This window comes from Numenius arquata, chromosome 10, assembly GCF_964106895.1.
Source record: "Numenius arquata chromosome 10, bNumArq3.hap1.1, whole genome shotgun sequence".
NCBI lineage: Eukaryota > Metazoa > Chordata > Aves > Charadriiformes > Scolopacidae > Numenius > Numenius arquata.
This window is the reverse complement of record NC_133585.1, coordinates 1439669-1466790: the sequence shown is the minus strand read 5'-3', so window position 1 is coordinate 1466790 and position 27122 is coordinate 1439669.

Here is a 27122-nt window from a genome sequence, read left to right as displayed (position 1 = left end):
AGCTGTGCCTGTCACAGGAGCTGCCAGCCGAAATATGACCATGTTTCACTTTAAACACAATCAAATAAAAGCTTCTACTGATCTTGGACAACACATGATTTTTTTTTTTTTTTTAACTTGGTTTAAAGGAAAAAGACAACTCTGCAATTGTGACAACAGAAAAAGCTCCAGAATCTTTGTTATCCAAGATAAATGTATGGATTTATTAAAATAGGGGAGGTTGGCAAAGCTGAATCCAATCAAGACAGCAATCACAGCACAGAGAGAGCTCTCTCAGGAAGCTGATTAGTCAATCAAAATGCAAATAATTTGCAATCTGCATAATATCTTGCAGTATTTGGTTTAGGGAGAGTTTTAGCAGAGTTCCCCTAAAACATTCACTGTGTTTGCACCTGAAAGCGCGTGGTTTGTAGAAGGATTAGTGGATCAGGTCAGTGTGACGGGGTTTATCTGGTCGAGGGCAAGCTGGTTCTTTGAGCCTTTGTGCGGCCCCTGCGGGGACACAGCTCTTTAGCTCCCAGCCCTGTGCCTCTTCTCTCCTGTAAAATTGTTTGCTGTACTCGGATCCTTGGCTCGCGGTGCTCCTGCGAGACCTCAGCAGACCCGAGGGGGTTTTGGTTCATTAGAGAAATCTCTTTGGGTCCTCTGAGTGGAGCTATGGGAATAAATAGTGACTTTATTTTCCTCCCCACCCACCCCCCTCACCGCCACTGTATCTGTTGTGGGGTGAGGAGAAAGAAATCAAAGGAAGTCACTCAAAACAGATTAGAATCAATCTATTTTTATGTCCTGAGCTGGTGTGAAAAACAGTTTTCATGACACGTAGCACAGCTTCTGTTGGTGCATTTGCAAGAGGACACAACTGAGATCTATGTTTGCGGTGCCGGAGGAACGGGCTGCTCTTTTGTGTAATAACCCAGTAGCGAAGGTGCCCACCTGGCAAGCGGGAGGCTTGAAATCACCTCCCTCCAGCGCCCAGGAGGATGCCCTAACCCTCTGTTAGAGCTGTCCTAGCTTGTGTGGAAGAATTAAATGGCTGATGAGATAGAACAAGAGGAGAATAACTTTTCAGCCTGCCGGCAAGGATGCACTCTCAAGATAGGACACGGGGATTTTACTCTCTGCTCCAGTGGTTTTTATTATGTATTTAATTTTTTTTTTTTCTCTACAGACCTTGGCTTGCACGCAGAAAAAACATCTCTTATTAGGCCACATTGGTGTATGTTTGGGGAAGGTGAGGGAATATAAAGGCAAAGCATTGATTCCGAGAGGAGACTTTGCCAGGACACCTTACGGCACGGCTGCGGTCGGGGCACTTCCAGGATGGAGGGGATGTGGGGCCGAATCCAGTTGAGCAGAGGAAGGAACCAAGCTCGTACCTGTGTCCATCCAGGGACTTTTAGATACCTGGGGATAGCACAAGTACTGGTGTCCTCTGCAGAAAGACAAACTCCATGACTTTGGGAAACTTGCCCCGGTCAGTGATGAGTGCAGATCTCCAGCCAGCAAGGATTGTCTGTTCAAATTGATCAATACTTGCTGTCCACGGAGCAAATAAATTTATCATATAAATATAGCAGTACCGTTAGTAACCGCTCTTACAGGTTTTAACCTGTTTGCTTTATCTCACTCATGTTTTCCTTGTTGTGGGAGGTGGACGCCTCCTCGAGACGCTGCCGTGGTTTGTCCCCTGTGCTTGAAAGTCAAGACTATCCCCAAAACCTGTTCTGGTTCTGGGGAACTGATTTGGGGATCTCCACAGCAGGCTTGTGGCAAGACGTTGGGTCTATCGAGCAACATGGACTGGATTCTAGCTGTTATTTACCTTTCTAAAGTTTATGTTGATTTTTTTTTTTTAGTTTTTTTTTTTTTAATTGAGTTTTACTTTTTGTAGTGGGCAGTGTGTCAGTCATAACAAGTCTCATAAATTCTTACGATGTCTCCTGTGCATTTTGTGCTTTGGAGCACACAAGTTGAAAGTTAATAAAGAATAAAACTTCCTTGTTTAAGACGATGGACGCTTAACAGCCCGGTCAGCCTGTCTCCCAGGGGCACTCTCTGCTGCTAACGCTCTCCCAAGTCCTGTGCACAGGCACCAGATGCTGCCCTTCGTACCTGCTGTGTTACTCACTAGGCAATCATTTAAACTATACCTCAGTGCATATGTATGTGAAATAAAAGCAAAACATGAAAAATAATGGAGACAATACATTTATTCTTCAAAACCCCTCTCCCGTTAGCTAATCTCAGCCCTTTTAGCAGTGACACCTTCTCTTTATTCCATCCCATTGTGCACATTGCTGCTGGAAGGCTTTTGAAAATTGTTTCTGGTGGTTCATCTGTTATGTTGTCTCCTTTCTTACTAACGGGCAGTTTCCAAAGTGCTGAGCAGTGCTGCCAGGAAAGTACCCGGAATCCTTCTACTGGAGAGAGAACACGATCAAACTCCTCTATGTTCTGGGCGACGCCGATGGTTTTCTTCCTTTCAATATTATAATTGTTTCTGTGTTTTACTGTGGTGGGGAGAGGGACTGAAAGGAGCCAAAGGTTGGGGAAACTTGTATCATTCTGCTAATGAACACTGGCATCGTGAGTCGAACCCTGGCTCCGCTCATGTCACCTGGGAATTTTGCCACTGGGCCTGGCAGGCTGGAATTTCTCTGACAACACTTGAAATCAGAGGAAATTTGGTTTAGCCTTTGTTTTAGCAAAGATCTCTTTTTAAATTATCTTTTAAATTCTTCTCGTGGAGATCGGCAATTATTATTCTAAATATAACTAATTACTTAAATAGAAAACTCTGCCTAATAAGCAGATAAATGAGCATGAACATAATCGTTTATTTGGACAGTGCCACCTAGTTGTTGTAAAACGTAGAGAGTTTTTCTTGTAAAATTTAATTACCACGGCAAACCGCAGCTCTATAAAAAACCTTCAGTGTAATTTAAGGCTTTTCTCATTCATTATCAAAACAGTTATTTCTCTGAAAAAGGACTGTTAATGTAAAGCAATGGCTGTCTTAATGGAATCTGTGGAGCTGGCTGTAATGTGATTTTTCCCTGTGGTACACTCCATTAGAAAGACTTTATTTACCCCGTAAAAGGTGACCTGTGAAAAGATCTAATGGCTCTCTGGTTTTGCTTGAGTGTGTCTCCACCTCTTCCTCCTAAATCTCCCCAGTAGGCTTTTACCACCACAGTTCTCGCTGATAAAAATTCACTAAATCTGATGTAAAAAATTCCACACCTGGAATATCCAGGGTCAGTAACCAAAATACTGTAACCCTTCAGATTTTTGACTCGTACAGAAGGAGGGAATAACATCTAATGAAATACCATTGAAGTTCTCAAAAAGTTCCTATTTCTTGGGTGCTTGCCTTGTTATCCTTCTTATTCTTCATTTGAATATTGAGCAAACATTTGTTATGAAGACTGCTTTCTGCCCAAGACTGCACTCTTCTCTATTTTTAACAACTGAGTAATCTAGCTTCTCTTGAATACAATGCCAAAGATGAACTAGGAACACGAAAGCTATTTATTGGGAAAGTAAGCCCTGAGCTGGTGGAATAAATATTATAGGAAATGTCAATATTAGTGAGTGTATCGGAAGACTGAGGTCTCCAAATTCTTTCCCCTGTTTACTTTCTATCACACCTATAACTAAATGTCTTTTAAACATCCAGCTTATAGTCGAGAGTCTTTTTGTAACTTGTTAATTCACTGAGTGCTGGTCTGGAGTAGAGAGATGTCTATTTGGTAATGTCATTAGATTGCCTTCCCTCCTCCCCTCCACCTTTTGCATCTTATGCTTCTGTGGAACCCTTCATCAAAGAAGCAAACAAAACCCACCATTTATTCACTCTGTTTTCCACAGTGGTCTTTCCCCCCTGCTTATAACTGCTCAACATCAGTAGTTTTACTGATTGTTTTGTCTGTTAGTGTAGAGGAGCAAATAGTTATGGTTTGAACTAAACCACTTGGACCCTAAAATCTTTCCTCGTTTGTTCAGCTCTCTTCAGTGATGGGGAAAGGAGATCCTTCCTATGTCTCAATGTCCTTCAGATCAGGTATAAATTTTCAGTGACATTCTTTGAGTGTCATGAGATATGTTCTCTGCCTTCTGCTTGGTTGACTCCTGGCTAGAGAGAGTCATACCAGCTTCAAAATCCAAAGCATAAATTATTTTGTGAATTAGGTGTAACCTAAGGCTATAAACCCAACATTTTCTTCACACTTAGTGGAACTTGTCAGTTAAAAGCTTTTCACATTGGAAATTTTCTTATAGTCTTATGCAGAACTTGAAGAATAGGACAAAAAAAGAAGCTGTACTGTCAGCTGAAGCATATGTAGAGAAAACCAGTTACTTCACCAGAACACGCATAATAACAGCTGATTCTGCAGAGCATGTGGGTTCCACAGAAGCACGAGTTGACAAATTCTGAATCTGATTTTGTATTTTTAGCGACTAATTGATTTATCCTACTGGGAAGTATGTTATGATGATAATTTTTTCATGTAGTTATTAAAAAAAAATACAGAAATGTCAAACTGTCTTACAGCAGGATTCAAAACTTGCCAGTAGGGTTTGGTAATTTTTCGTTACTGACATGAAGATTGCAATGCTGGGGGGGTGTTCAGGGTGCAGGGTGTAACTTTTCTTGATGTATTATTATAATTTCTTGGATCTGTTATGGGCAGGGAGTATAATAATCCAGAATACCTAATCCAGCCTGTGTGCCCCTGTTCCAATTTCAGAAGTAGATTCTGTTCCCAAGTTGTACAGATCCTTTTGAAAAGCTTATTTTCTATCAGGAACACCAAAAAAATAATGACATGTAAGGCCTTCCTTCACTTGGGAGTGGAGGATACTTCTAATCATTCTAGATGAGAAAAGACAAAGCATGTCTGGAAAAAAAAAAATGTTCAAAGTATGAATAATTCATTCCTTGTTTTAAATGAATGAGCATTCATAGCTATATTTTAATTGACAAAATTCGTTTTCAATACGAGGCGCTATGAATGGCTCGACAAAATGTGTTTTTTGCTTGGATAATGGGATGTGAGCGCGACACGCGGTGGGGCTGGGCTTCCTGCTGGATCCCAGGTGACTGCTGTCAGCTGGCCATCCAGATGGCACGCGTGTCGAGATGACGACACGCCGCTTTATGGAGTGGAAAGTGTAATTACTGTGTTAACAATGCATAATGTTGGATTTACTGTTGGTACTAAAGCAAGGGAAGTTGAATAATACATCACTAAAATCTCTCTCAGGAGGAGACAAATGCTTTAATCCATGAAGAATGGCTTCACTGGCATCCTTAAAAATTTTCAAATGTCTTTCAAAATGTTTTTTTCTTTTTACTTCCTATCCATTGGCATAAGAAACAATGCCCTATGAACAATAGCAGAGACTCCCGTCCCTTCACCAACTGTTTCGTGACTTGTTTGACAGTGTTGGTTTTGAACGCAACCATCTGAATGGCCACTGAAAGAATAAAAATGGCATGTAAATGTGAAGCACGACTGCACTTGGGACACCTTGTTGTGGTTTGGGCTGGACTGGCCCCTGAATGAATGACAGGCGGTGTCTTTGTCCTCTCTCCCTTCTAATGCAAGGTGTTGTCTGGTGGCTGAGGAAAGCTGCCGGGGGGTAAAGGAACAAGTTAGTTCATAAGAGTAACTTAAAATTGTGATAATTATAAAGGCAAAATTCAACATTGGCATGAGCTCTGGATCATGTTTTGATGACTAGATATTCCATGGGTTTGCTTTCCTTTGTCCGTTCTGAAGAATTTGTCTAATCCCAGTAAAACATCCAAACTCATAGCGAATCCAGCAGCGTTCCCGAGTTCAGTGATGGAAGAATGTGTGTAAAATTCCCATCTAAATAATGTTTTATCATGACAACTAGAAATATTCTTCAGATGTGTTAGGTGTCCAGTCCTTGTGATTACAGCTCTGTTTGGCTTCAGCTGGAGCTTGTTGGCTGGATGTATCCATCTTCCTTATTTCTCCATGTGTGCTTGGAGCATGATGGGGAGCAGAAAGCTGCCGCCTTCCTACAGCTCTTCAACTTCCTCTGTTTACACTTCCCATTTGCATTTTTCCTCACTCTGGTAACTTCCAAAATCCCTGATATTAAGCATGCAGGGTAAATTGAGCAGATGGATGTAACATGTTGGGTGAGAGGCGGTGAATGTTATTGACCCTCAGCTTACTCAGCACTTTTACAGCATTTTAGTCTTTTATACTGTTTTTGGAAACTGTTTTCAAGTTGAAAGGCTAAGAGGAGGAAGAATAAAAAAAGCATGAAACAATGTTTGTTTTAAACACTGTGTTTATTTTTATGTTTTATGGCCTATTTTGAAGCCGTAGCCGCTCAGTGCCAGCAGGTGTGTACCTGGGCTTATTCTCCTTTATCTGAATTTACCATTGCCTGCAGAAGCATAGAAGATGGCAAGTGGTGAGGCGAGTCGGTAGATATTTAAGAATCAGTGGTGATGTGGTGTGTGATGTGGATACTTCCTAAAAATTATTCTTTGGACTGGCAGGATTGAGTGAGATCTCGGCGTGACCAGGGTAACCCAAGAAGGGCAGCCCAAGTGTCGCGCTGCGAGGGAAACGCTGATAAGGTCAACCTTTGAACGTGCTTGGTGTGAAAAAATATTTCCTTTTCTTGTCGTTACTCTCCTCTCAGTCAGACTATAACCTTAGATACATCCAGGAGAAAACGGATAGGAAAAAATAGGGAATTTTGTAAGAAAGCATGGAGTCAAGTGCCTAGAAAGATCTACCCTTTGGTGTGAAAGTAAGGGAACTCCTCACTAGCTTGTATTGAAGAATTAGAAATCAAAAATCACTACAATGTTTAATAGTTGATGTGCTTAAGAAGACTTTATAATCCTTTTTGGCTGAAGGAACAGATAAATTTTTATTGATTCATGTAAGATTTTTTTTTTTCCTCCTTCTCTCTAAAGAAAAGGTATTTAGGGGCTGCACTTAGAAGGAGGATTGAAATGATGAGACTTACTTCTGCTTTGAGTGGTAAATTAATCACATTTTCAAGCCGGGCTGTGTGTCTTAAAACCTCCGTATAAATGTGTGCACGGTATATCCATGGGGCACAGCAGATGTTGCCTTCTGAATCATGTATTGAATATATAAGGCAGTGGTTAAGCATCGCTCTGTCAGATGCTGCATCGCCTGAGGAGTTAATAACTATTATCAGTGCGAAGCTGAAACTGTGTACGGAGGGGGTTTGTAGCCTTCACTGAATTTTCAGCAGTTTCTAGCACAATATGAGCATACAGGGGATAAATTGCCAAAGCCTGTCTCGCTGATACTTATCTCAGAAGAATTCAGTTGTTTGACTAAACAAAAGGCTACAGGCATTAGCGACTCTCTCTTCGTATGTCCTTTTCTCCTCTGGGTGACATCTGAGGGGCTCGGGCAGTGTTTTCAGTTAACGTAGTTTCTGCAACCGATTTAAAAACAAGACAAAAAAGGATCCCTGTGCTGATCAATGCAACATGTTTGTACCATGCGGTGTCCCTTTGCTCTAGTACACGTGATCAAATTTGTTTGGGGTGCTCATTTGTCAGGATCTGACCTGATACAGTGCCTATAAAATATGAAGAAATAGAGATCATTGCTGTTTTTGCTAGAAAAAGGATCTTTTGAGAATGTTTCTCCCTTATGTCCTTGCACTCCGTGCTCTAAGATTTACTGGTAAAAGATTTTTCTTACAAAAGTGTCTTAGTATAATTAAGCAAAATGTATTCTCACCCCAACACTTTCATTTCAATATTTTCAGTATTTCCAGTTAGCACAAAAGTCATATTCAGAGCAATTCAGTATCAGCTCCTGCTGGTCAGTTCGATATCGCTCAGCGCTTCCCTCGCTCTCTAAAGAACCTTTTTGTGGTTGGAATCGAATGTTTGTGTGTGTCTGTGTGTGTGCATATGCATATTTTCCCAGCTGCTGCTTTGCTCGTCAACGGTTTGATTTATGGCAGTTTCATTCTTATAATTGCTCTGTTTTCGCTACATAAAACAGAAAATGCTGTTTGCTTCCATCCTAGATGACTCTTATTGACATAAACATACACGGACGCTCCGGGAGACAGGGAAAATGATGTTCTGCAAATGGCAGTGACCCCCGTAATTGCCCTTGTAGCTGACAGACAGACCCAGCCGCGGTGGGCACAGTACCCAGGAAAGAGAATATCCCCTTAAATGTAATAACGGGTTCTGATAATGAACACATGCGAAGGTCCAGTTCAGAGACCCAGGCAGTCTCCAGCTCTCCTTTTCCCCGGATCCCACACTGACCGGGACGGTGCCAAACAGCATGGATGTAACCATCTCTCACGTTTTCTTCTTAGAAAACACCTCCAGTTCCACCTTGAATGCTCAGGGTGCTTAATCAAAGTAGGAAGCGAGTAGACGGAGAGCTTAGTGCCTTGTGTGACTTCCACCAGGCGCTGATGCAAACGCTGGAGTGTCGGAGAAAGGGAACCGAGCTCCTTATTTCAAGGGCTAAAAAGGGCAACAATTATAAAAGTGCATACTTAAAGCTCAAGAAAACTTTTTTTTTTTCCAAGGCGTGAAGAGGGTTGAAACTTCTTTCTCTCGAAGCAGCTAGGGACTATTTTTTCCTCAAATTTTCCATTAAACTGTACTTTCATTTGAAAATGTTAAGAAAGCGTAATTTTCAATAATAGGAAGCACAGACACAGACGCTGTTGAGAAAGGGGAGGGCTGTGTAGAAGCTGCAATGCTGTTCAGAAGGCAGCAGAGTTATTCCTCCTGCTCTGCTCCTATAAGGATTTAGAAGTGGCCCGTAGGGACAGACAGCGTGAGGAACAAATAGAGGGGTCCAGAACAGCCTGATGCTGAGAACCACCCCTTCTAGAACCTCCTGTGACAAAAGGTCGCAGGAATGGAGGCTGAATTTGTCCAGGGACAAAAAGGACGATTCGGACCCTGGCGCTACAGCGTTCAGATAAGCAAAAGGTAAGAAGGATTAAACCCTCCCCTCTCTCTGTGTACAAATAATGAGCAGGGTGCTTATATTGCAACAAAAGGAGTTTATTGGGCATCTGGAAAAGATGTTAAGGAACAACAGGAAAGCCCTGCAATAACCTGCCAAGGGAGACGGTTAAATCACTGCTGTTTACCACACTCCTGAAAATCACCACCAAGCATCCATCCCGTAACCGTGCGGGATTATCGATTTCTCCTTTATGAAGGAGACAAAATTATCTCCTGTCTCCTACGGAGGTGAAAAAAGACCAGGCAAGTTTAAGACTTCAAAGTAAGTGAAAATAGCTGCGATACGGTGAAAATGGAAGAAAGCAGTGATGAAGAAACGGCCGTGTCAGCAAAATTAAGAATCTGCAAATGTGTAATGTGCTAAATCAGTAGGAATTTGTATAGAATGTTCTTTGTAAGGTATGTACAACCACTGATGTGAGGAAATAAAGTGGTTGGGTACCACGAGCAGTGAACGTGCAATGAAAGCAGGTCCAAGTCCCCCCAATGTTGCCGGTACGCCAAGAGCAGAACACATCCTAGATTTACCGTTACAGAACAAAAACTGCAATATTCCACGAGACACCTGAAAAGGGAGCAGTTTGATATGGTCTAATGCAGAGCTGTCTTCATTAGAGAGTGTCTTAGCTATGAAAAAACTCCCCAGACACACATACTCTGGTGCAGTGGTCAGAGAAGAGGTGGCCAAAACCAGCTGCGGGACATTAGTCTAACAGTGGCCGCTGCAGAACGACAGGGGAGGGCTTTGGCCAAACTGCCGATGCCTTGGAATCATCGTGAATTCAGGCTGCCCGGGGAGTTGTGCCAATCGCTGTAGTGCATTTTCTGTATGATGTCATTATTGATCATCTCCCTTTGCGGTGCGGGTTGCAGTCCTGCCGCAACCTTATCAGAACGCGTTTCCCACGCCCAGGTTGCTCTCGGTTCTTCTGGGCACGCAGACTGCTCTGGGATTTGAGTTTGTGTCTGTTCTCCCCCTGGGGAAAAAAGGCAATTTTGGAGAATGAAGCTGAGATGGGGAGGGAGGGGGGGACTGGCCCCGATGTTCAGTTGGCTGCAGTTTGCTTTGCCCAAAATCACGTTCTCTCAGATACCGGTAGGTCTCAGAGCTCCCCAGAGGAGCGAGCAGAGGCACTCTTGCTCTTCGTACAAGATCTGCTCTGACCCCTTTTGCTGTTATAATTGGGATTTTTTTTTCCCCTTGACAGTGTTAGAGAATTTTCTATTGCATTTACTAATCACATCATCTGCTGAGGCACCGAGCTGCGAGAAATACTCAGGCGCGCTAAAGGAAGAAATCCTCTCGTACGTTGCTCAGCCCATCCTCTGGCACTTGCCAGTCCCACCAGGACACAGCCAAGTGTCTGGGCCTGGCTAGGTTAATTGAGGATAATTATGAAGCATTAATTACAGAGTGATAACTGTCTTAAAGACCAGGTTTTGTTATGGAAGGTGTTCTAAATGCAAGTGCGTGTGTAATTGCATGTACAGTGCCATGAAGCTCTACAGCCCTCGCCCAGGGCTTTGCCTGGAAACCAGGACGACACCTGCATTAATGACACCTGTAACCACCCCTGTACTAAATTAGGGACTAGAGCAGCCCTATGTCACTATCTGCCTTAAATCCGAACCACTGAAAGGGCAAAAAAGGACTTTCTGGAGCTGAAAAATCCAATTCTATATACATATGTATGCATATATATCTCCTAGATATAGAAATAGGATTAGATGTGTGTACATCCAATACCTTTATATATTTATGTATGCATATATTCTGCTACTGAAGAACAGAGAGAGATTTAGAGGCGTTGAAAGAGATTCTGTGACATTCCAAATTTTTCTTTAATTAGAGAAGTTTTTAGAAATTATTATTTTCTTTCTTTTAGCAACAAAGGCCTTTGTAGATTCCATGTGGTTGGTTGGTTTTACACACGTAATGCCGAAGAGCAATGGAATATCCTTGCCACAGAATAAATAGGCAATGTATTTAAAATAACCTTTTAATTAGATGGCTTTGGCATCTACGATAAACCCGAGGACAATAAATCATCTGATCTAAACCTCTGTTTTCTGTCCTGTGTTGGAGAGCCCGGTCCATAAGCAGAGACCAGCAGGCTTGCCAAGCTCGAAGAGAAAACAGAGTACCAGTAACCAGCAATTTCTCGTGTGTCGTGGAATCCAGCTAGAGATTTCAGATAGCTCATCTCTCAACCTGCTAGAAGTTAAGTTTGAAGTAGCTCATTGAAGTCCCAATCTGCATCTAAGGAAGAATTGAATCTTTCGGCTTTTGCACAGAAATTCTTATTGGAACATAGCTTTTGTAAGATGATCGTTTTGACAGGCACATATCTGTTGTTATGAGATATTAATCTAGATTGCATGTTTGTAAAATGTTTATATAACAGGAGAAAACTTCATTTTGCAATTCAGCCTCTGCTAATAAGGTTTTTTTTCTCTCTATGCTTGTTTATCTTAAAGAATATCAGTTATTCTAAGCAAGTATTTCTAAAGAGGTTAATGGATTTTTGTGATAAAAGACAACCAAGATATCAATTCTCGTCCAATGTTCTGTTTTCAAAGCTCCAATAACCTTCTCAAATGAAGGGCATGTTTTTGTTTAAGAATTGTATTCCAAGTGCTGAACTCAAATAGAGCTCTTAGTGGATTGCAAGTGATGATATTGAATAAAGGAAAGCTAGTCAGACTGCTGAACTCGCTGCGAAATATTTTGAAATGAATGAACTTGAAAGAAACTGGTGCGGTTCCTGCTGGGCTGAGCTGTGAGAGCTTCTATGGGCGCTCGGAACCGTGTTTAGAAATAGCAGGGACTAATTTTCCTTTTTGTTTTCATGGTTAGACCAGGGTAGATGGGCAGGTTCCAGTCAGATGTGACTCCTGTGACTCTTACCGTACTCAAAAAATCCAAGACTGGAATTGCGCTATATCTGGTTTCTGAGTAAATGAAAAGGGAAGTAATTGCGTGATTGTTAGAGTTGGCCAGAAAACAGAAATCTTTTGCTGAAAAAGAATTTTGCATTTTCCAAATTGGAGCAGAATTTTGTCTTTCGGTTGGGTGGGGAGTTGGTTGGTTTGTTTTTACACCTAAACAAACTAAGCAACAAACAAACAAAAAAGACCCAACTAATTTTCTTGAAAGAGACTTTTTCAGGCGATAAGATACTTTTTGGGAGAAATTAAATGAATGGCCTGATGTGAATTGGGGTTTGTGTGTTTTGACAGCAAATGGAAATTTTTCTGGCCAAGGATACGTGATTTTTGCATAAAGGATGTTTTGTATTGTGAAATAATTCCAATGCAGAATTCCCAGCTGTCTGCCACTGTTATAATTCTGGCTACTAATAATAGCATCCTTTGTGTGCAGGTCCCCTCTAAATGCAAAAGGAAAACAGCCCTTGTTCTTAAGACTTCACTCTATCATTGTTCAAAAAGCAAATTCTTTCTCATTTTTCAGTGGCGAAATTCTTCTAAGAAAGACCAACTGGTTTTTTTGGTAAAAATGGGCCTTAATGTTGCCTGGCATTATTTTAGCGTTCTCCTCATTGGTTGAATCCCCAACGTGCTTTGGAAACGGACTTCCAGAGCATCGCTCTTCAGCCACGAGCATCAGCTGCATCCCGAGGCAGACGCAGAATCTGTGTATCTGTGTAATAATCCAGGGTGAATATCAAAAAGGATCTTTCTCTGAACCTGCTGCCCGCAGACGCGGAACAGGTTTGAAGATACCCACGAGGATTTCACGCTGTCTGTAACAAACGCCTGCGGTTTAGATTTTTAGGTAAGGAGAGTGCCTTTGGTAAATGAACCTACTGAGCAGGAGAGCTGGATCTGGGAACTGGTGAGGAGGAACCGAGCAGCACAGTCTGCAGGATTCCAAACAGCAAAAGGACAAAATACAAATTAGGCTGGAAAGCTGTTAATGATTTTGCTTTGCTCCAGATGAGACTTGGTCTGTGAAGATTTGAGACGTAGTGGGTGCCTTGGGACTATTGTGCTTTTGTGCAATTGTTATTGGCCATTTAAACGTACATTTGCAAGACTGAATTTGGAATGTCCCAAAGAACCTTTCAGTTGTTACTTAACCCAGACAGTGGATGCTGTTACAGCTCTATAGTCGCCATTATCAGTAGTTTTCTTTTCTTTTTCTTTTCACACTTTCAGTACTCATTATTTCCCATGATAAATGGGGAGGAAACACACGTGTTACGCCCCAGTGTTAATAATTAGAGCACCAGTGACAAAATCTTAAATTTGGAAAAAAAATCGGTGGCAGAACAAAATGGTAATTACTGTGGGCAACCCAGAAATGCTTGTACTTGATGGGCACTGATTTGTGAGCTAACTAATTCGCTAACCACATACAGTAAAGCTACAAGTAATGTTCTAAAGTTGTTTTGTCATCGTAATTATACCTTGTGCCAGCAGTTCTAAGCAAAACTTGTTATTAGCTTAATTGAGGGAAGAAATGAAGTGAGGAAATATCTGATCTAATGGCCCGAAAGCTACAGCAGGTGCACAGCAAACCCAAGAACTGGGTCCCTGGAGCACACAGAGGTGAATTCCTCATCCTGGAGCACTAAAGATAAATACTGCCAATTACTCCATGGGTACTTCATGAGTAGATGCGCACAACGCATCAGGGCAACTGAGATGATTAAGGGATTGGAGCATCTCCCTTATGAGGAAAGGCTGAGAGAGCTGGGACTCTTTAGTCTGGAGAAGAGAAGGCTGAGGGGAGACCTTATTAACGCCTATAAGTATCTCAAGGGTGGGTTGAAGGAGGAGGGAGCCAGACTCTTTTCAGTGGTTCCCAGTGACAGGACAAGGGGCAACGGGCACTAGTTGGAACATAGGAGGTTCCACTCGAATATGAGAAAGAATTTCTTCATGGTGAGGGTGCCAGAGCCCTGGAACAGGCTGCCCAGGGAGGGTGTGGAGTCCCCTTCTTTGGAGATTTTCAAGACCCGCCTGGATGCAGTCCCGAGTAGCATTCTCTAAGCAATCCTGCTTCAGCAGAGGAGTTGGACTAGATGATCTATACGGTCCCTTCCAACTCTAAAAAAAATTCAGTGAAATTCAGTGAAAAATTCAGTGAAGCGCTTGTGTCTGTTTTTGAAACAGGTCTTGGAATTAATTCAGCTATGTGTTACTGTGGCTTTTACCAAGCTTTGTCCTAGTATGGAACTACTGGTTGTGGTGTTGGGAGGTGCCTCTGCTTTTTTCTCCACCAGAAGGAAATGACCGAATCGCTGAGAAACCGAATGAGAAGCACTGAAAAATACATGACGGGAGTGACAGCTGATCATCACGGCTCCTTTGGTGCTTTCCTCTGGTAGCACTGCATAAATACTTGAAAAAACAAAATGCTTGGGCCGTCAAATGACCCTTACCTGTGCTGAAGTCTGGGAGGAGGGTCTGTGTTAGGGCACAAAAGGTCGTCACTCTGTCTGGAAAAGCTGCAGGAAAAGTAAAACTGGTTTGTGCTATAAAGTGAGATCCCATTGTCGGTAAAAGCAGATCCGTGCTTGGTCACACAGGGGCTCCTAAAGAAATAAGCAAGACTCGTTTAGCTTGTTTTAGGTTAAAGGATTCTTATGCTTTGTCTTGCAACACTTATTAATGGGGGAGGGGGCGGAGAAAGACAGCTTTATTTTAAAACAATGGGTTCTGGTTTTTTATTGAATTATTTTGCTGCTTATTCTTCAGTGTCTGGCATAAAGCTGATTCTCTTGCCTTCCAGTCTGCCTGTTTGTCAGCTCTTGTTTTAAGAAAATTAATGGGGAGGTAGTTCTGAAGCTCTGCAAAATGGGTAGAGAGTCAGCAACTCAAATACGAAAGATTCACTTCGTCTTTTTGAAAGTCATTAATTTCTCCTAGAACCCTGTCGTGATTTTTAGGCTACCGTAGGGTGTTATATTCTCCTGGAAACTGCTGTGTATTTTGTGTATTGGTGGAAGAAAGTAGTGATTTTTTTTTTTTTTTCCAATTTGAGTGCTTTCATTCTTAATTTATATTGTTAATCAATTTTACTAGAAAACTATATGGAATAAAAGATGGATGTTCACACAAGGCGAGATCCTCATTGCACTGAGCACTCTTCCGATTCACCTGCAGTTCTTGTCCCCAGGAATTTATCATCAACTAGCAAAATATTAAGTGTGGTGAACTTTATAGATGCTTAAGGGAAAGTAATTTAACCCTAAACACGTGAATTTAAGGTTAGCCCTGCTGACATCCGTGCACGGGTTAAAATTAATCAGACTGTTCACAAGCCTCGTGTAATTGGCATTCAAACAGCTCACGGAGCCCGAGGACCAAAGGTCGAAGGTGCAATGCTGATTCCACTCCTGTGATTTGTCCTTACAGCGTTACTAGAACGAGGCTTAAAATGCTTACTTACAGTGATTATTTAATATGTTTGGTAATTAGCCACGAGTGCGTAGTAATAAAATGGTCATACTCATGGAGACCGGTTTGGGGATGCTCCGGAGAGCAGCGTCTCCCGTGTCAGTCAGAACTGATAGCAAGGACCATTTTTGACAAAATACTTTTTCTTTCCAGATTTTGAGCTGTTGTGACTTTAAGGGACATGAAGATTTAAGAGTTTATTTTTAACCGAGAGAATACTGTCTCTCTTTCTCTCCCTTTATTTTGAAAGCTGATGTCAAAATGATGATAAAAAGTGAATTTCAGGTCAAATCATGGCACATTCTTCATACTAAATTGGAGGGGGTTTTTTATCAAGGGCAGCCCTTGGAAGGTCCAAGGAGGCATACTTAGCTCTGAAGAATGGTGCTACCTGATTCTTAAGGATTACAGGATGTGGTTCTTTCGGGGCCAAATGGACAGACTTTCCTCTTACTGATGTGCATCACTTCTCTCAAGGAAAAGTAGATGTAGAAATAACTGCGAAAATATTGAAATACTTCTTTTTAACTTGAAGAAATAGTCTTATTCGAATAATCATTTAGAATATAAACCAGAAACCTCAATTTGTTTTGCAGCTTTTTTTTTAAAAAAAAAAAAACAAGCTGGATGAGTAAATTTAGTAAATCTCAAAATATTGTAATACTTGCAAAACTCTTCAAATCAGCTACAACTTAGAAAGCTATCTCTTGCCCGAAAACCTGTCTTTTCCTAGATATTGTGGGTTTGGCTTGCTTTATTTTTTCCCTTCTACCAGGTTGTGTTAAAGCGCTGATACTGAATTTTGCAGAATTTATGCTATTTGAACAGCATTTTTCGCAGTAAGCTGGTTCCTAAGACAAAATCTTGAGGCAGCAGTTCAATGACGTAAAATGATTTTTAAAACCCATAGAACCTCTCCTCAAAAGCGTTTCTGAAAACTTTTGCCAGAACTCATATGTTTTGCCAAGTCATAGATGGGCAGATGTAGAAATAATGATTCAGGGAGAGGGATGCTTAAACAGTATAAATATTAAAATAAATAATAAATGAAAATTCTCCTTAAAATAGCCATTAATCTTTCATATTTGCATAAAACAATCCAGTTGCTTAATAACATGAAATGATACTATCTTGCAAAAAAAGGATAGACTCCTGATGGATGCTTATTCTCGCTGGAAATAAAAGGCATTAACATCTTCAAGAATCTGGACCAAAATGCTTTGGGTAATTGTTAAAACTGAAGTATGTATCTTGTAATCCTGAATAAAGCTAAGGTAGTACTAAGTATTTCCTATACTAAAATAGTAACCTGCTAATGCTTAGAACATTTCTTTTCAAATGCCTTTAATGAGATTTCAGTTAACTGTCAAAAATAACAAATGCTAATAAATATTAGGCCTAGAAGCAAGCAATGTTTCAGGCAATAAAACATACATCTTAGCAGTAGGTGTTAATTTTTGACAGGTACACGAGTTTAAAGTTTGCATAAAATATCACATTAACGGACAATCTACTTAGGTTTTAGCACTTAATTAGAAGTGAAGTGTAATACCCGTCTGGGGCTTGATTATCTTATTTCTGCTTAGCTGATTATTCTGGTGATACCTTTCTCTGACTTTTATTAATTGATGTGAATAAGCAATCAAATCAGTCACATTAGAGCAGCATCCAAATAGCCTGAGGTCAGTTCTACAAATAAGACGTACCTTCCGTTTCCCCAGTATCTGTGTTTTAAATATTCTCCATAAAAGTATTTTATATAAGATTCTTCTGAGAAACTCTGATTTTTGGCCTGTGGAATAGAAAAGGGATAATCATGATAATTTAGAAATTGGAGTTTAAATCTATTTTATGGCAAGATAATCCTTGAAACTCCATATATTTCTGGAGGAGAATAGCTGAGATCGTACTCTTGAGTAGAAGGTCAACGGTTCGTAATGATGCTGTCTTGTTTTAACAGAGCGTTAGAAATGTTTACGTATGACGGTGAATTTATGTCGACACCCCTTACATCTACCACCTCCACCCTCTGTTTCAGGAGCATCAAACAAACGTGACTCCCACAGGCTCACCTAAAAAAACCAAGAAATATTCATGTAATCACTAACATGAATAACAACTTCTGCTGGAGTGACCAAGTCTCTGGGTTCACAAACATTCAAGCAGAAATATTTCTAAGTATCTGTTTGAACAATAGTATAATTCTATGGTTTACTTGCCTGAAAATGACGACTTGTTGGCTGATGTGACATAGCAACAAGTTTTTTGGGGGTTTTTTTGGGGTGTTGTTTTTTTTTTTGCTTTTGCTTTTTTTTCAAGCAGCATGTAGTGTGTTAATTGCATGTAGCTGCTGTAGGATCAAATGCGAGATCTGGCCACTGTCAAAACTCTGTCTTCATTCCCTGTCAGACCTGCAGGGTTTGTGAAACTGTTTTTGAGGGAGTGTTTATATTGCAGCCTATATATTCTCTGCCAGGGTAGGCAGAGCTCAGAGCAGTCTGATACTAGTACCTGGAGAACCATCACACGTAGCGGTGATGCCCACCACCGAGGGAGCCGAGCTGAGTAGATGTAGCTACTTGTTTACCTGACTTAAATAAAATCGTGTTTGTAAATTCCTGTGGAGAGATTGACTTATGACTCTTATATACTTTAAATATTCTTGCAGTTTTTGTGTGCAAATCATAACATATATTCAGAAGGCAGACGTCAAAGCTGGCTAGTTCCCCTGCTCGCCCAAACCACTTCTGACAGGTGTTTGTCCAAGCTGGTCTTAACCAAGCTCCTGGGTAAACTCTTTCTGTATTTAACCACAGCTACAGTTAAAAAGTTCCACTTACACCTAAGATAAGCATTTCTTGCTGCCATATGCAGCTGTTTCTTCCATAGTTACAGCAGAAGTTATCTACAGTTGCTTGGCAGAACATTTAATTTCCCCTTTTTTGCTGGTGGTGTTTTGTGGAGGACAAAACGCGTCCCTGCCTCTAGCCTTGGCTTTCCCTGGTTTAACAGGCGTTGTTTCCGCAGTTGTTTCTCATGGATGATGTGGGTGTCACCACCGATCACATACTGCTCTTCCATCCTTCCTCCTCCTTTCCAGGCAAGCTTTGGGCTTGAGATTCAACAAGATGATTCCATGAAAGCCTTACCGAGGACAGGTAGAAAGAAGATTGACTTGAGAGATTTGCATGGGGCTAATCTGTTCTTCTACCCAAGCCCTCTATTTGCTTTCTCCTATTTCATATTCGGTTTCTGTTCTGCGGCACCGTACGACATATTTCAAATTCTGAATTGCTCAGCAACTAATCACTGTTTATTGCTTGAGGTGTTTGCTCTTTGCAATTCGCCAGCCGTAACATGGTTACCTAAATCATACCCCGGCTTTTCCCCTTCCTTTCCTGCCTCCTACAAAGAGATGGTGAACAGTTCACCAGCCTGGGCTCCTGTATTTACAGGGTGATTGATCTCGCGTGCATACGTCACGTGTAGTGGAACAATATCATCATTTCCCTCATTTTTCTTAAGCATCATCCTGGTGTTTCCACATGCTCTCCCGCACTCTCACAGAGGATTTTCAAACCCAGTTTGGGTGGGCAGGTTGTGTTCGGTGATGGTTGGACAGTCTGGTTTGGGTGGGGTTTTTTTCCCCTACTTCAATTTTTTTTTTTTTTTTCCTTGACAGATTTTCTTAAAGATTATGTAGAAGCAACTTCATCCAACGAGGTGTTCTGTGTACTCAAAGACTTCAGGCTCACCAATATTAACAGCATTTTATTAAATCAGCAGATTTTACTTCTTATATCATTATTAAAACAAACTATAATATACACCTAAGTGCTAATACCTACTTCAGTCGGTTTGTTGATCTGATTTCATTACCAACATGCTACGATGGGAACTTTTGGTGCCCTGTGTCTCAGCAAAATAATTTAATTTGTTCTGGAGATCAAAGCTTAAAATAGCTTAGACCTACAATAGTGCAGAGTTCTTTGCATCATGAAATACTCTGGTTTTGTCTGTGGTGGATTTGAATTTTTTATTCTTATTAAATGCTGAACGGAGTTTATGTTTCCTTTTTTCTAAAAAATTCCAAAAATCTTTTAAGCGTTTAACTTATCCATCTACTGAGAGCTTTTGCAGGTCCTGGGAATCTGTTTTGAGAGTGAACATGCCTGTTCTCTGCACAGCTATGAAAGCTCTGAAATTTGAAAAAATATTTATAAAAGTCTTTTTGGGTCTCTGAATGATAAATCTAGTTCTAATCGTACTTTTGCTGCTAGAAAGACTTTGAATTCTTCTTTGCTTTATTATGCATATTTATAAGGCTTGTTTTTAAAAAAGAAATCATAAATCATGGATAAAGCTCCCTTTAGAATAACAGGATGAGTGGATTAAATCTCCCACAGATGTTCAGTATATTAATATCTCTTCAACATTAGTTCCTGTGTAAAAGAAAAGCATGTCCACTAGTGATACTGGTTTCAGTTAGACCATGTCTCTGGGTACTGTGTGTGTTCCAGCATGGATGCAGGTAGCCCACCAGTAAATTTACAATGGTATAGTCCTATTGAATTAATAATTAAATAAGTATTGGTCTATGGTGGAGCATCCCAACTGGTCTTGGTTTTTACTTCTTTTTTTGTACCTTCATTTTAGAAAGTTGGCCTGAATGCATGAGAGTGGCTTCCAAAAGCTGTCTAATGTCCCATTCAAGCAAGAATGACAGAATCTTGAACATGAAGATGGTTAAACGTATGTTAAAAAATTGATTAAACTCAATTAACTGGTGGAATGTGGTAGGCTAACTGGGCAGTGTTTGGCTTGCAGACCAGGCTTGCAGTGTAACCTTAATTATCTGACAAGGAGTTAATTGCCCTTCTTTGGACGACCAAGAAAATATATACACATGCACATTAGTATGTATATCCAGTACAAAAAAGTACGGTTGATTTAGCTGTGGGTTTTGCTTGTTTGCTTTGAGGAGAGCCACAAAACTAAGATACAAGTCTTGGGCAGACAGTAATTAACATGAGTATCTTCTTTCCGCTTTGCAGAGATAAAAGAAGCTCTGGCAAAGCTAAAGAGGAAAACTCTCTCTGCAGTCCCAGTGACGTTTCTACTGAATGCATTGGCTTAATGCAAAGTTAATATCTACTTAAATGCTACCAAAACTCAGTAAATGGAAGTACAAATTGAATATTCTGTATAAGCAGTTTAATTCAGTTAAATATTTGAAGTTGTGGCACAGCAAAATCATGACAATATTTGCTGAAGTTTACCCTGCTTTCAGAGTTGCTTTTTAGTAGCTGTAGTTTAGATTGTTTGATTATTTTTTTTCTGATATTTTCCCAGTAGCCTTCCACAAGGGTGTAATGTGTTACACAAAGCCTGGAGTTGTGTATGAATAGCAATAATGCTATAATAGCTTTCAGCACAATGGTCTAGATCTTCCTGTTTTGATGCCAGTGGCAAGAATCCCACTAATTTAACTGGGAAGAGAATACGCCTGTTTAGAAAATGACCGTATGCTGGCTTTTGAAAGACTTGGTATACAAGTTTATTTGAAAAAAAAAAAAATATTAAAAAATTACTTCTCTATCCATTAATACATTGACAAATTCACACGTATTTATGGGTGTTCAGAACTGAATGGCCAATTCTGGGCTGATTCTTTTCATTTTAACTACTCTCCCACTCTCCCTTTTATCTCGGGGGATGAGTTGGCAGTGGTGGTGTGGGCATTGGGACACTGTATATTAAATCATTATCTGTTATTTTTGTGTTGGTCCTGGGTTATCTACTTTCATCTGGGCAGATTAATGGGTCTGTTTATACGTATTTTTAAGTGATGATCAAAGTTGCTAGCAGCATTGGCTAGCCATGTTTACAAACGGTAAAGAAACTGTGTAATAGGCAGTTAAAATGTTTGTCTTTCCTCCTCCTGCTGCGGATTATAACAGTTTTTCCAATTTTTATGATATTAAACAGAGTCTGTTTACCTAGTGTGGAAGTAATCCACCATTTCTTGCTCCATACCCTTCCAGATGGAAAGGTGCAATGAAATGTCAGGTGGGGAACACATGAACCACGATGGAGGGAACACCTCTACCTCTGGTGTTCTGGCAACCAGAACCAAGAGGTTTGGTGGTTGGTCACAGTGTTCACCTCGGAGCTTTATCACACATATATAAGGTTGTGTTCACTACTTGGAACAATGGTGTAGAGCCTGTAAGTGAAGCTAAGCTAGCCAAATAATTTTGACTTAAACTTTTTGAATTAAAAATTTACTCATATGTAAGCCATAAGAAAGTCTAAGTCATCAGCTTTATTTTTTCTGTACTTCTTTCCCCACAAATTCGATATAAACTTTGCGGTTTCATTTGGTTCCCTTTAGTGTTGTCAAACTGTGCTGATCAAAGCTGGTAAAGTCTGTCTCTTATCTCTGCCATTTCCTATACAGTGAATGTTGAAGTAAAGATCAGTTTGGGGTTTTTTTCCACTTTGACAGTTGCTATTAAATGCACAGAAATCTGTCTTGCAGCCCGACACGCTTGAAATTACATTCTCTTATTTGACATCAACATTAACGTTAGGGGTTTTCACACAGCGGTTTCATCCAGGTACTTCAAAAATGAAGCTTTCAGAGTTTTTACTTTCCCAATGAAAGGCGATGTGCCCAGGTTCTAGATTAAAAAAAAAATTTAAGTTCAGATTGAAGATTTTTTAATTTTTGGCCAACTCTAGCTGGCTGCCATTAAATTTAAGGAATATTTAAAAGTATATAATGAACTTAATAAAGGAGTTGGCTGTTAGTTGTATGTTGCTAGAAATTATTGATTTAACAAAAGTTGTTGCTTGAGGCAAAATGTTCCACTGGAAACATACCCTGGAGGCTGAACATTGAACACCAAGCATCAAATATCTCTGAGGGGCTACCTGCTAGCTCAGGAGAAGTGACATATGGCACACTTTTTCCCTATGTGCCAAAGCTGGGTGAAAAAGTAGTTAAACTCCATTTGAAACCCTGAGCAAGGGAACCTCTTAGCTGCTGCTCAAAATAGCTTATTCAAAATATGGGAGTTTTGGTTGGCTTTGGTTTGGGTTTTTTATTTCACCCCTGTCTGGACACTTGCCAAGAAATTCTGTTTTGCATGAAGCCCATTGATATCTCCTAGTGAAAAGAGGAAATATTTACCTTTTCTTTTTCTGAAATTTAATTGCTGTTTGAGGGAAATAAAGCTTTTCATCTGCTGATGGTACTTGCTGATGTTGTCAGCTTTCAGGAACGGTCTTCCAGAATTAGAGCAGATTTGAAAAAAAGAAATTGAAATTGAAATTGCTCAGAATATGAAACAAAAGGGCAGAATCTGTCCCTTCTGATTTGGCTGAATCTTTATGTAAAAATAAAGATAATATTTCTTTGAAGATGCACAAACATACAAACATATATACACTACATATATAAAATATTTCCATGCGTACAAAGTCTGTATTCGTGTCTCCATGTAGATGTACACACTTTTTGCCAGTGTCCTTACAACATCAATTTGCAAATATAATTTTATTTGTATCAATGCATGCAGTCACAATGATGAACTTTAATGGAAAATTAGTTTCGGCTTTTAAGAATTTATTGAATTTATTTCATTTATTTAAATAGTACTAGATAAGAAACATTTGCAGTCTATAACAAACAATAAATAGTCGTATCTGCCCATGACACAGGTATCATTGGACTTTTGGTTGATGAGAAAACTTCTACTAAAGTCCTTATCAGAAATCCTACTGAGCGCGTGGTTATAATTGTGTGTGGGATCAATGTGTAGTTGTGCAATATATAACCATTATGTAGCTAAAACTCATTTGAAGTTTCTCTATGTAAACACCCAGTTATGAGTTTACGAGTTAAAGTCAATGTATGTGTCGCTGTTATGGATGGCAAATATTTTTTTTTAAGAGTACTGGTAGGGGAATAGGCACAAACATCAAATCACACCACTTCATCTTAATATTATTCCATAAAATAAGATTTTGTGTTGTGCAATGGTTGCTATGAATGTCTCCCAGTGGCCTCATTCTCCTCCTCTCATTTCCTTACCCCGTGTGGCCTCAATACGTGTTGTGAAACTGTCCATGTACAGGCTGCAGAATCTCCTGGAAGATGTAAATTTGAGAGATGCAGCAAGCAGAAGACCTCAGGTCTTGCAGGGAAGGGCAGGTTCCTTCTGGCGATGCGCTCCTGCTGCTGCCGGCAGGGACAGGAGTTGGGCTGCCCTGACCCTCTGATGGGGAAACTGCCTCAATTTCTACTGCAGTCTGTCCACCATGGAATAATAACAGAAATGTTAAGTACTATAAATGCTTAAAGGGTGGGTGTCAGGAGGAAGGGGCCAGTCTTTTTTCAGTGGTGCCCAGGGACAGGACAAGAGGTAACGGGCACAAACTGGAACATAAGAAGTTCCATCTAAACATGAGGAGGAACTTCTTGACTTTGAGGGTGGCAGAGCCCTGGAAGAGGCTGCCCAGAGAGGTGGTGGAGTCTCTGTCTCTGGAGACATTCCAAACCCACCTGGATGTGTTCCTGTTCAACCTGCTCTGGGTGGACCTGCTTTGGCAGGGGGTTGGACTGGATGATCTCCAGAGGTCCCTTCCAACCCCGTATCATTCTGTGATCCTGTGAAATGACGGTTCTTTTTCAACTAATTTGATCCTTCCCTGGCCCCTGCAGCTTCACTGCCCACCCCCATGGACATCAGGCCCTACCTGAAGCTGGGTCTGTGTTCAGATAGCACTTGCAGGTAGGAAAAAAAGCAAGCAAACAAAAAAAAAAACACAACAACCCAACCCAAGCAGTTGGCCTTGATGATTTTAAAGGTCTTTTTCAACGCAAATGACTATAAAATGCAGGAGGTGAATCCTCAGGTGAGGATGCTGACAGCAGCGTTGGTTGGGGAGCATCAGCCTTGTGAAATTTGGTCCTTGCCAGCAAAGTTACCCTCCTCTGCAGCCAGTGTTGTATTCAAAGAGATGGTAATGTGGACAGGCAGAGCTGTGACTCCTGGCGTTTAGCAGTCACAGGGACGCTCCTTAAAAGTTTGAAGAACTACTCAATGCCACCGCCAAGTGCTGTAGCAGGGCGTTGTGACGAGCTGGGCCGTTCATCACGCTGTGCCTGGATGGGCTGGAGCCGCTCTGTCATGTTCCCACAAGAATGTGCTGAGCTGCGTGAAGCGCAAGTGAGACATCGGTCTATTGGATGCCATCGCTGAGCTTACCTCCCCCGCCATCCCCTTTAGTCACACTGTATTAGGTATTCGTTTTACAACACTTAAATATTCCTCTGGAAAACCAAAAAATAATAATAATATAAAAAAAATAAGGATATGCACTGCTTCTTGGAGAGGCTGAAAAATTCAAAGGACTGTGTATTTTGGTGTAAACTTCTTTGTGGCGTGGTCCAGAGAGCCTTTCAATTTCCAGCTCACTCGCTCCCTGGGGGAAGGAAACATCAATATTCTCAAAAACTTCGGATTTTATTTTGCAATATCATCTCATTGCTGGTCAGCTTGCAGCCCGTTGTCTTTGGTCAGACTGTTTTGAGACATTCCATTAGCTTTGTTACGTGATATCCATAATATTTCATTTCAATCATCGGTTATTTGACTGGAGCAATCGAGAGTCTCATTAGGAGTGTTTTACTTAACGGTTAGACTGCTTTATCCGAGGAGTGCCCCGATGGTGGCTCGTCACTCCTGAAAGCTACAGGTCTGCAGGTGGGGAAAGGAGATGTTAACGTCGACAAAGTTTAGAAACAGAAACTGCAATGCGACTTCTGGCTCTAAATAACAGAGCGTGCAGTGCTTTTGCCAGGTGTAAAAGACTCAAAGAGAAACTGCAGTTCAGAAGCTCGCAGAATTGGGTCACCTGAATTATAATCAGTCTTTGGGAAAAGCGACATCGGTTCAGGTTTTTGTTTATTCCCGAGGGTGGGGATGCCTCGTTGTGTTTGGCGCAGAGATATTTGTTTCATTGACATGGCAACACACAGAGCGTTAGTCATGAAGACCAGAGGTTGCTTCATTACACAGAGACTCTAAAGTTCCTCCAGAAACGTTAAGACCGATGTCTGAAAATCCTTGTGCAGTCTCAACTGCCATATAAGGTCATTTTGCTGGATTCTGAAGAGTTAAAAATGTGTGAATTCCTCATATGTATTTCTGGGGTTTGTTCTTTTTATTTTGTACACCCACACAGTAAGCCTTTATCACGTGCTGGAGCTCAGATGCTTCTCTGCCTGGCTTTGTGATGGCACTCAGCATCGCTAACGAGCCGATCTAATTCCATCCCTTTGTATTGCTCCTGCTTTCTCTTCACATATTTCCTCCTTTGCCTCTAAAAAGCGAGTTATCACCTGATCCTCAAACTCTTCTTAACCCACAGGGCAGGCTAAAAACTCTGTTCGGGGCAAGGCTAGTCAGAGCCTGGTTTTTACCAAAGAAATACTCTACTTAAGAAGCAGAATTTGCAAGGAATCCCCTTGCACGTGGAAGACTGCAAAGGTCTTTTTTTTTTTTCCTTTCCCCCGACCAGGTTCTCACTAGAAGCTGTTTCCTGAGCTGTAGTAGATGTGATCCATCACTTGGTTTTCCCATGTGTGTTTTTCACAGGAGGGAGAGGTGAGGGATGGTCTGACCCACAAAGTCCTTTCCCTGCGTGGAGGGAATTCTGCCCCTATGACAAACGGTGGCTTTTCCATATTTCGGTCTAAGATAGAATATTTTTTTCAGTAGAAAAATAACGGAATGCTTCAACACTGGTACCTCGTTCCACTGAGGGCAGTAGAGAGTGGAACACCACCCCGGTTTAAAGGTCTACCGATCCTGCTGAAGAGCTGAGGCTGTAGAATATAAGGCCCTTTCTTTTATCTTCACAAAGCTGTTTCTGCCTTTTTTCAGGCTAAATGAAAACAGCTGCATATCTTATAAATTATGCATTCGGGGAGCACACTGACATTATACTCTTCAAAACACAGTTAATTTTAATCTTTCTCATGCAATTTTTGTGACAAAAAAGATTGATGGTGCTTTGTTTCCTCCTCTTTTCACTGTAATTTTGACAGTGAAATATCAGAGTGTATTAAGCAGTCTATTAGACATCTGATTTTAAGGTAAGTAATTCTTACACAGACTATGTCCAGAGGAGATGTAGCCCATCTATTTCACATCCAATATTTCATGAAGCAAATCTAAAATATAATGTGACAGATACACCTAAAAGAAAAAAAAAAAGGTAACTCAGTCATACTGTCATGCTGCCTTCCTTTCTTGCCATGGGAGGTCCTCAGGTACCTGCCCATTATTGCAATGTGGTCAGTAAGGCAGTGATTACTTCATTTAGACATTTCTTGAATGATATTTGTAAATCCTTTCTTGTTTGGGACTTTGCTGACTAACTCTGGAGCAGAGGAAACGCTCTCGGCGCAAGAGTTGCTTAGAGGCTGAAGTAGACAGTAGAAAATGCATGTCCAAGAGCCGTCACAGCAGCAGAATCCTCAGCATTCAAGTGACATTCTCAAAATAATATTAACAAATCAAGTGGAAAAATGCTTGAACGGCAGCTGTTGTGAAGAGATTATTCCTACTTC